At 41.8% G+C, this 9,301-nt stretch overlaps 1 protein-coding gene across 1 annotated transcript in view; it reads left to right on the top strand.

Moving 5' to 3' along the window:
• The first annotated feature begins 4,101 nt into the window (after positions 1-4,101).
• Positions 4,102-9,301, top strand: part of EHF (ETS homologous factor) — a 57,453-nt gene continuing 52,253 nt past the window's right edge. Inside the window, exon 1 of the mRNA XM_025216563.1 lies at positions 4,102-4,200. The gene's annotated coding sequence lies outside the window, so the exon portion shown is untranslated. The remainder of the gene's footprint in view (positions 4,201-9,301) is intronic.

The following is a 9,301-nucleotide window of genomic DNA, read 5'->3' as shown; positions in this document are numbered from 1 at the left end:
GTCAAAAGGGCCAGGGGCCCACCACAAGGGACACCCACGCAGAGCAAAGAATGGGAAAAAAAAAAAAGGCCCACCAGTATGTTTGCCTAATATGGGCCATGTGTTTTATAGTCATGATCAGTGTTGGCTGCATTTAATCAACTTCACAGTTTGTTCCTATTACTGAGCATGTGCTGCTTTTGGCAGCAGTTGAATAATAGACAATGTATTTAATAAGGTTTCTTTGTATGTGAATATAAGATGAGGAGGGTTTTTTTTCCCATGCTGATTGGGGAAAAAAGTCATATCTTATATTTGAGTAAACATAACATATTTTGAGAAATACATGGCAGTCAGTTCCCTCTTGGAGAACTTTGTTTTCTAGATTGCCCTGAGCCAAATCTACGAATTTTATGGTAGTTAAACTTTAATCCCATTCCAAATTTTGCAAATACATTGAATCAAAACTTTCTCTTAAAAAAAGCCTGAATTTTGGATGTTTGAAATCTGGACCTAGATCTTAATTTTACAGGATGGATTCATCTGTGCTTTATATACAGATCGTGAATTTTACCTGCACAGCTCCAGGTAGATCCAGAGATACTAAATGATATTTTATAGATGGTTTCTAGTAGACCTATAAATACTTATGGATATTTTTTATAAGTAATATAGCTTGAAGTGAACAAGGGACTCTCAAATATGGAAAGGAGATATCTGCCCTGTGGCTCACAAACAAAATAATTTATAATACCTATCGGGTGCATCTACACATGAAATTAATGTGAAGCAATAAACTCTGGCACATATTGAACTGGAGTTTACTGCTCCCAGGCACCATGTTGGCATGTGTACTCAGGACTGTAGCATGTTGAGCTGGGTCAGAGCAGCCCCGACTGGTAGGGGGCACAGGAGGTCAACCCACCAGCCTGGGGCAACTCTAACCTGGCTCAACATGCTGTGGAGAGGCTGGCTGGGGATACGAGGGGGTTTCGGTGCAGGGCTAGCCAGCAGGCAGCCCCTGCACTGAAGCACCCTCATGCCCCAGCCAGCTGTGTCAGCATCTACACATGCATTGCTGCACAGTAGAACTCCATTGCAGGACAGTACTTGTATTTACAAGGAATAACCTGAGGTGGAATTAATTAGTTTATTGTAGCTTAATAGGGCCACACATGTAGATGAAGAGACTTTTCTGCAGAGCTAATTAGGCAACTGCAGTAAATGTCTCATGTAGATGTGCCCGTTATCATTTAAATTATGTGTTTTCTATCTCTGTAAGCATAGTACTCTTAATGAATTACCTAGAAAGATCAGTTCTGAAGTATACTCATTCTTTAAAAGAAAATACTAGGACCTTGCATTCTTGTAGTGATACGATAAATATATGCAATGGTAGAGCTCTTGACATGCATGCAGGTTCTAACAACATTTGTCTTTCTTCGCAAACCCAGGGAATGGTCGGTCCATCTAGAATGATATCTATGTGAAAAGGGATTTACCTATTCTGACTGCAAGAATGACTCTCAGGGGAAAGTCTTAAAACCAGAAGAATTATATTTGGAAATATTTATGCTTATTTCTCATCATCAGGATGTTCTGAGGATTTTTTTGTCGCTTTTAACTTGATAACTCAGTACAATTGCATGGAAACAGGTCATTTTTTTTCTCCTTTTTGAGCTCAAAGTCTGGTTCCTTATTGAAAGGTAAATTTCAATATTCATCTATTTCAACTAAACACGGGTATAATTGCAGAGGGAGAATTAGCAAAGTATAAAAACTAAGAAGGGAGGAGCACTTTTCAAGATATTCCAGTGGAGTATAATCAGGAGTAAATGAATGAAAATATGAAGGATAGACTTAGGGCTGACTATCAGGTTAAACTTCCCGACAGCAAAAAAGGTCTTGTTAGGTTGTGGAATAGTTTTCTAAGGGAAGCAATGTAAGTACTATAAATAGGGATGTTTGTAGCTGCACTGGATAGTGCACAGATTGTAATTCTATTTATATCATGTAATTCATTATATAAATATAATATCGTATCAATCCTGCTCTGACAAGTCACTGGACATACAGTATAGGTCCCACTATGGGTATGGGGCAAACTGTAACAGTCCTCATGTCTCTATTAGCTCATCCTAAGAACACTTGCACAAACCAATTCAGACTTTTCCTTTAGACTTGCCTCTTTCTTAGATTTTGCTTTCAGACATGGTCCAGTAAGAAACATCTTCCTGCTTTTTGTGTATCACGTGGGGATGATGAGTCATCTACACAATAAGTCACCAGAACACACTGAACAGGATCAAAACCTGCTAACAGAGTGGGGCAATTCAAATAAACATTGCCAGCCTTTACAATAGCCTGACACAGAAACAGAATTATCTCCAGAGAGAATGCTTGTTAACTTTTGTGATGAGGAATCAGTATGTGAATTAAAGATTGGATCAGAGGTGTAAGGCCTGGAGATACAATTTCCCAAAGTTTTTGGACAAAAGGCCTTGATTTGGTCTGTTATAAAAACACTGACCAGCTGCAAAGTTTGGATCTTGGTCTCCCTCCTTGGAAAGTCAGTCCTGTGTGTTGGTGTGGGTCCCTGGAGCTAATTTCCTAGCTGTAGAACATGAATAGCTTCAACTGAAATCACGTCATTTTTCCTTTTTTTTCCTTTCTCTCCTCCCACAAACCCAGTGCCATGCGTCAGCCTATTGTAGAATCCACATGGGAGAAACTAGGAAGAAGACTTTTAAAAAAAAAATAAATCAAGTCATGAACAAACACTAATAGAATATTACATAGTAACTAAAAACAGTAGATGATGAAATGCTAAATTCTTGCCAGTACCTCATTGCAATACCTGGTACTCTGTTCACATAGTGGGCTTCCAGGTTTTAATAACCTGCCTGGTAAAAGACAAATATAACTCCCTGGTTATAGCTGATCAAACATCTGAATGCCAGCAGAGAACTGGCTTTCTTTCCTGGAAAATATTTTAAGGGGCTACACTCCCATTTGCATCTATGATTATGCCAAAAGCCATAATGACCTGCCAAATTGAGGGACTGACAAAAATGAAATATTTTAACAGGGCAAACTAGACACAAAAAGTCTACCTTTAGGAATAATGAACTATAAACATTGAGATGGGTATAGAAATGATATGATACCAGCACAAATAGCTTACTAGGCTTCAATGTGGAAGAGTTCTGTTCAGATCGGACCATCTATTTACAGACTTTTCTATGGTGCTGAATACCATAGGATTGGATGTCTCACAAACAGCAGTAAATTTTTCTTAACCACTTCTTGGTTTGCAAACTGAGCCACAGAGAGATTAACTGGTCAGAAGGGAAATCAGTGGCACAGCCAGAAACGTAATCAGATTATCTGATTGCCCTCCCTATGAAGGTTTCTCATCCCTAGGTTAGCAGGGACAGGGACTGTAGGAGTGAGATGCTTGATTTCTTCTGAGGCAAGTATAAGACCATGTTTAGTCTACCATTTTCCCCCAGTGGAGCAACATTGAAATTGTTCTCGTGAATGATGATCATGAATCATCTCTGACAGGAGATGTTACAATGCATCTACTACTAAAGGTGATGAAAGGAGTGCTTAGAGCAGTGATTCTCAACTGGGGAAGCACAACACCTTGCGGTGCCTTGAGAGAATGTGTTAGCACTATTAGGTGTGCAAACACAATTCAGAGATTTGAACTAGGAATCCATGGTGTCAAAAACACTCTCATCCATTGTGATCTTTCTGAGTTCTTTGCAACAGAAAAATTGTTCTATTATTTTTTCTCAGTCAAAAAATTAGTGAAAACTAAGACCTGACATTTTCCAAAGGCTGCCTTGAGTCTAACGAGAGGTGTCTCAGGCAGGTCTAAAAAGGTTGACTGCTGCTGGCAGCTTAGAGGTATGTAATAAGTTGTCATATCTTGACTTGTCCTCTCCTTTGGACCTGCTGGCAAAGTTTAACAGTAAGCAAAGGGTGTGATGTTTCAATTTCTTTATACAAACAAATAAAAAGTAGTTGCCTGTTCCATGGAATTTTAAAGCAGTTAATCATAAACCTGATGTTTGCATATCAATGTCACTGAACATTGTGCTGCCTCTAGAGATGGGACGAACCGATATTTGCCTGCTGTTGCTGTAAGGAAGAGTGAACCCAACTACTCAAAAGCAGGCTGAATAATTCAGAATCTAAAGCAATACCCTCAAGGTAAGAGAGAGAGAGTGAGAGAGAGTTTGTGCACACCTAAGGATATAGAACTTGGCTCTGTTTGTTCTGCATAACCTCCAAAGGATCTGATCTGTGACTTGTATGATCAGAGCTAAACACAAAATGACAGATGTATACTGATGCAGTTTTATGATCTCAGCAGCCTTGCAGCTCTGAAGTATGTGAATGTTTGTGTCTGTGTGCCCAGTGCACATTTATGCACCAAAATAATGCAATCATCATAGATATTTTTCTGCGTCAGCCACAGACTTCCTCTTTTCACCTTCGTTCAGTCAATCGATACTATTACAGACACCCACCTACACACACACACACACACACACACACACACACACACACACACACACACACACACAATTATGTGACGTTTCCTAAAATCTGAAAAGCTCTCTTACAAAACTCCCACCAGAAGATAAATTGTGTTTTGCTTGCCATCTCATTTTTTCTGGCCTCCAGTCCCTCCATGCCTATACTTAAACTTGGGATCCATGGCAGAGATAATGGTGCCATAAATCTATCATTGCTGATCTAACCATTGGGTGCATGTAATGCAGTTTCCCACAGAGAGTACTCACTATACCACACAGACTCTTTTTGCTTGATGACATGTTTTTAATACATTTTACAGTAATTCTGGGGGCGTTTGTATTCATCTGTTGCACCTACTTCCATACCCTTTTATAAAAGTCACAAAGGTGCAAAAGTTGCTTGCCATCTGATCACCGTTTCATTCCACCAATACATGAGGTCAACAACTGTGGTCCTCTTGGCAATGTATGGAGTGTCATGGGGGGAAATTTCCATTTTCATGCAGTTGCTTTTATTTTGCATGAATTATTTGTATTTGGCTCCTCTGTGTGCTTTTATAAGGAATTATTGACATCTTTGGTGTCTGTTTCCTTACTAATCAATTTCCTATTTTATTCAGAATGTGCATGGTTGTAGAGTGAGTAGGGTATCTTGCTATAGCTGTAGGTCCATGAATCTGAACTTCACCCCATCCTCATGCAGAAGGCTGCTCCTAATTGCCCCAGCTATAACTATACCTAACCATTTGTGCTGGGGACTAAAAAGTGGGCAGATATGATACTAGCCACATGACTCACATGTGCTACATGTGCTACAGAAACCAGGGTGTCACAACCACACTAGTACCTTATGGGCTGTTAGGTTCTTTGACCATGTATGACAGACCATAAAAGGAATCACATGGGGACTTAGAAGGTCTTTCCTCAGGTTGATTCAGAACCAAAACATATGATGTGATTGTATAGGAATTTTGAAAAAGTTTGAATCTAAAGTCAAACTTTAGGACTGTTCCCTATGCTTTACCCAAGAGAATTTCCCAGAACTCATCACTCCTGAACTGAAATGGCTTGGATTTGATTTTTACCCATTACTCTGTAATGTGGTGGCTTAGCAACACCTCAATGTGCCATTAAGTCAGAATTTGACTATACTCAAGTCCCACCCGCACCCCCCAGGGTTTTTAAATATTTTGAGTTGCAAAAGAAAGTATCATAAGCATCTTTCTGAAGTTCTGTTATTCCAGGAAATAGAATATCAGACTCACAGCTGTAACTGTGCTCTTCCTGGTCCTAGTTATTATATAGCATGGATTATGTATACATCAGAAAATGCATGACCCATGCTAAAGGTTTGCATTTTTTAGTTTATCCTGGTGTGTTATTTAGTATTTGTATTTATTGAAAGATGAACAGTATTTTAAAATAGGTGCCAATGGGTGTATCTACATGTGTCATTAAGGTACCATGATAAACTCCAGCACAGTTTGTGCCAGAGTTTATCATGGCACCTTAATGGCACCTTTAGATACTCAAATTTCTGTGGTCCTGGGCACATATGCAGATGTTGTATTTAGGACTGCAGCAGTTTGAGCCAGGGCTGAGCAGCCCTAGGCTGGCAGGGGACTCTAGGGGTCAGCCCTGGGCTCCGGGACATGGTGGAGAGTGGCAGAGGGGCTGGCTGGGGCACAAGAGTGCCTCAGCATGCATAGCCCTGTGGCTAGGCAGCAGGCAAGAGTCTGTCCCCCTGCTGCTTGGGCTGACCCAGTGCAATGTGTCACCATGTGGCCTGGGTCACCATTTACATGTGCATTTAGGGACAGTTATTTTTTGCTGCAGCTATCTTACTGCAGCACATATTAGTTGGCTGTGGTCTAAAGCATTGCATGTGTAGACTGTGATACTTTACACTGCAGCAAATTAGTATACTGCACAGTTAAGCACACATGTAGATGTACCCAGTATGTGCAAAGACAAGGCCAACTTCTAAACAGCTGGAGGCTGCACCAGTGGGGGCCAGATGCTATGTGGTTGTGTGAGCCACAGCCCCTCAGGTGGCACCACGTATGCAGACACACAAGCTTGGGAACTGGCTCACATGTGGCACCACGCTGCCTGGAGACCCCAGGCTGTGGACAGGACGTGGAAACTGGAGGAGTGAATGGGAGCCACAGTCCCTGGCTGCTGCTGCAGAGGGAACATTGAGGAAGAGGGTGGCTTGGGGGAAGACTGGGGGCTGGAAATGAACCGCTCATGGGGTGGCCTGCGGCCCACCAGTTGAACAGCCCTGTGTTAAGAGATTCAAATAAATAAGACAGAGAAAAGACTCATTAGAGTTTTCCCCCTGTGTCCCCAGTCAATAGAGGACAGTTTCAACAGTATGTTTTCTAGGGCTCCATCCAATCTAGATTTGAATGACTTATTTGGTATGGACAAGTTGGAGAGAGTCTAGTGGAAGGCAATGAAAAATGGTGAGGGGCCTGGGGCACGTGACTTCTGAGGAGAGGCTGAGGGAACTGGGCTTATTTAGTCTGTAGAAGAGAAGACTGGTGGTAGATTTGATAGCAGCCCTTAACTACCCAGAGGGGGGTTCCCAAAGAGGATGGGATGACCTCAGCAGGGGGATGACTTCCTGACGACCCTTCCAACCCTAATTTTCTATGATTCTTTTATTCTTTCCCTTTTCCCAGAGGGACTATTCCACAGTCTAATTATTTTGTCTAATCATTTTGTCTTTGCATTCAGTCTGACATCATTGCACCATCACAAAGCATTCATTATCCTCACTAGTGTCTGTTAAGTGTGGACCCTTTCCTGTTTGCCTTACTTTACATAAGTGACCCCACTGAAGCTAATGGAACCTTATATATGAGTAAGAAGAGACAGCTTTGGTTTTTAGGTGTTTCTAGCCAAAATAAAAGTTTGCATGGAAAATTATCTCCTGAGGTATTTGGCCAAGATCCCACCAATAGCTGTATCCCTTTATATCAGCAGAAAAATTATCTCCTAGTTTTTATCACGCTTCCTTATACATCAGTCCTTGGTGACTCCTTAAATATTCTGAATTCAAAAGACCAATGTTGACCTTATTTTTGCTACTGGGGTTCCCCTCACTGCATGCTGTGCTGTACATAATGATTTCCTATATGCTATTTAAGGTTTATCTTTAGTGGGGACACTTTGCATAAATGTCTTTTGCTTTCTAGCAACTGTTCAGTTACACCACCATTACTGATATTTGGAGCCCTTATTCAACAGAGTCACTGGATTCTTTCTACCCTGGTGCCATAGTGAGCTGTGAGTAGTAAACAAACAAATGAGCAGTTAATATTAGATCAGTAATTCTTCAACCATTTGCCTTTTCCCTGCCATGTGTGAGCAAGTTGCTTACAATGATCTTACTTGTCATTCTGATTTTTTATTGCTCCTATATTTTCCATTGTAGACTCAAGTCATTCTGGATAGTCCTGTTCTGGATTCACTCCACCCCCCTTTTCCATTTCCAGTGCAGACAGCTCCATAATGATGCAAGATTACTTGTACAACACCTCTGAAATTGATTATCATTACAGATGCATCTTAGCAAATCTACATCATTTTTAGCATTAAACTCCAGTGACAAGCACAGCTGCTGACTGCAGGATTAATCAGAGCACTTCTGATCCTCCGGCTGTCCCTACTTAAAGGAGGGGTGAAGAGCTAAATGTGGAGCACCCTCCCTAAGATATAAGGAGGAACAGAGTGGTGTAGGGCTATAGGCGTTACAGCAGATGCTGGAGAAGGTAACGACCAGAAAGCCAGCTTCTGGCTGGGACAGCAAAACAGCAGAGGAACCTTAGCAAATGCATCTTAGTCATGGTACTTGTCAGGATGTTTCATGTCCCTGCCCTGCAGAGATGCACTAGGAGGGGAAGGAGCTGCAGGGTACATACCCATCTAGTCTGAATATTAAGACACCACATGAACCGCTGCTGAGTCAGATCTTCAGGTGGCATAAATCAGCATGGCTGCACTGTTCAGTTGCATGATGCCAGTTTACTCCAGCTGAGGCTCTGGCTACAGTGTGAGAGCAAAAAGGAGGAATCTGAAGAGGAAATATAAAAGCAAATCAAAACATAAGAGAATTAGAGGCACATCTGGTAGCACAATCTTCCCTTGAGGTTGGTCAAGACTTCCCTTAATGACCCCTGCTTTCAGTTACTTTAACAAACTTTAGGTCACTGACAAACATTCATTTAAAGGCGTGATGGGATCTTATCCACAATACCAACAATTGTACCTCCTGCCATGCTACCTGTGGCAGGATGCATGCGTTTGGGTTCAGAATATAGATCCCAATTGTACCCTTTTTACCAGTGCAGGGGGAGCCTCGAATCATCATTTCAGGCTCTTCCTAAACTAGCAAAGTGAAAGCTGGATGTTTGACAATCAGCTGATTGTTGCCTGGCTCCAGGACTACATCGGAGCTTGAACTGGCCCTGGTGCAGTTCCCAGAGCTGGTTGAGGATCATCTGATCATTAGCCAGATTGGGATTGCAGCAGAGCACAAACCAGCCCTGGTGCAGTTGCAGGAGCTGGTTGAAAACCCCAGTACAGTTCCAATTCAGCCAATGATCAGCTGATTGTCAGCTGGCTCTGAGGACTACACCAAAGCTGGTTCAAGTCCCAGTGTAGTCCTGGATCTGGCCAACGGTCACTTATAGATTCATAGATGTTAGGGTCAGAAGGGACCTCAATAGATCATCGAGTCCGACCCCCTGCATAAGCAGGAAAGA

Source organism: Alligator sinensis, unplaced genomic scaffold (assembly GCF_000455745.1).
Source record: "Alligator sinensis unplaced genomic scaffold, ASM45574v1 scaffold442_1, whole genome shotgun sequence".
Taxonomy (NCBI): Eukaryota; Metazoa; Chordata; order Crocodylia; family Alligatoridae; genus Alligator; species Alligator sinensis.
This window is presented reverse-complemented; position numbering and strand designations above follow the sequence as displayed.